Source organism: Rhinopithecus bieti, unplaced genomic scaffold, assembly GCF_001698545.2.
Source record: "Rhinopithecus bieti isolate Rb0 unplaced genomic scaffold, ASM169854v2 scaffold_36315, whole genome shotgun sequence".
NCBI lineage: Eukaryota > Metazoa > Chordata > Mammalia > Primates > Cercopithecidae > Rhinopithecus > Rhinopithecus bieti.
The window spans coordinates 226234-228228 of NW_016815814.1; positions in this window are offsets into that span (position 1 = coordinate 226234).

The following is a 1995-nucleotide window of genomic DNA, read 5'->3' on the forward strand; positions in this document are numbered from 1 at the left end:
GGCTCGATAGCTCACGCCTGTAATCCCAGCACTTTGGCACGCCGAGGCGGGCGGATCACGAGGTCAGGAGATCGAGACTATTGTGGCAAACACGGTGAAACCCAGTCTCTACTAAAAATACAAAAAAATTAGCCAGGTGTGGTGGTGGGCGCTTGTAGTCCCAGCTACTCGGGAGGCTGAGGCAGGAGAATGGTGTGAACCTGGGAGGCGGCGGAGCTTACAGTGAGCCGAGATCGCGCCACTGCACTCCAGCCTGGGCTTCAGAGCGAGACTCCGTCTCAAAAAAAAGAAAAAAAAGATACATTTTTACATAACTAACCATTATACATAAATATATTTATTCTTGAAAATTATTTTAAAAGGTTTTATGAAACATTATTTACCATAACTACATGTGATATAATCTGATATTTCCTGCTTGACTAATTTTATCTTATTATTATTTTTTTTAAGTGTTGGTCTTGACCCAGTAAATTGCTTTAACAACCCATCAATGGATTCTTGACTCAGAGTTTGAAAAACAGGTCAGGACCATGAAGAGGCTGATTTTTCTCTCTGTCCAAATCATACCTCATTCCATGCCACTTTCACTTATTGCCCACTCCAGAGGGGTGATGGAGAGGCCAGACAATCATAAATCCATAGAGGAACACTGAAGACTTGTGCAGGAGCACTCAGGCTGAACTAAGCTCTGATTGACATCTAACAGGCAAGGGCAAAAACTCTGGTTTTGAATTTCAAGCCTGAGGTTTAGAATAAAGTTCCTTCTAGTTCCATGGTCCTGAAATCCTCACCCTAACTATACTCACTTTAGTGTAGTCCTAGAAAACTCCTCTTGTCCACTGTGTAATCCTGGACTTGGCAACAAATGGTCACCAGGATCTGCTCCAGCTCAGCTGTTCTTGCAATTAGAGCCCATGACAAGGGTGACACTACTTTCTTGGGCATAGAAACTAATCCAATGCATTCTTTGTATGTACTTTACACTGGCATGGAGAAGCCAGCCCCACTGTGCAAGGCTGGAGAATCATTAGGTAACTTACTCTGAAGAAAGGGCTGATGACATAAAGGGAATAAAGAAGTGATGAATCTATGAGAAAGTCCTCATAAGAAGCATCTGTCTAGGATTTGGGGTCAGAAGACCTAAATTCAAGTCCCCATTCTGTCTGGAATTTCCCAACATTGTGTGTCCTGTGTCACATCAAAACTCTGTGCCTCATTTTTCTTATCCATAAATGGTTATAATAATAGCAGCTTTCTCAGGATTGTAGAGAAATGCAGTTGAAATAGCAGTAAAGTGCTAAGCAGTGGTAGTCGCTGCTGTTGATTTATATACAGGCCTTCCTGACTTTGAAAGGCTGTTAAACTGCTGGCCAGTTAATTTGGTGAGTGATTTGTGCCTATAGATTAACTCTAATTAGAGTTAATGGTTCTAATATCCTTAAGAGCATTTTAGAGTTTAGGCTAGGCACCTCTGGTTATTGCTTGTTAGGGCTGACTGTGCATGGGCAGGTTTCCATGCCATGACAGCTAAACTGAGTCAAATGCATGGCACACTTTTTCTTTTCTTTCTTCCAAAAGAGCCTTCAGGGATTTCTGGAGAGTGAGCACAGCCTGCCTTCCAGGTTCCTCTGAGCTCTCTTGGTTGTGTGCCTTTCATTTTCCTTTTCCCTGAGCAGCCCTTGCACCCACTAAGTCCCCAGGGGTGCCTTTGGAAGACAAGCTCCAACAACATTGGTGTAGTTAAGATGAATTTTAACACTGAGGGATACAGCGATGCCAAAATTGCAGATATGCTGCCCAGGTATGCAGCCCCTGATAATGATGAAACCTTGAAGGGAGCAAACTGTGAAGCTGAGGCTGAATTGATAGCTCCAAATGTTGCCATGGAGGCTTCTCGGGTGACAGGCTACTTCTGTTCCCTTTTTCCTCCCCGCAGAAAATTTTCTGCTGGGGACTTACCTGAGGGGACTGCCTGATCCACAGGGATTTCCC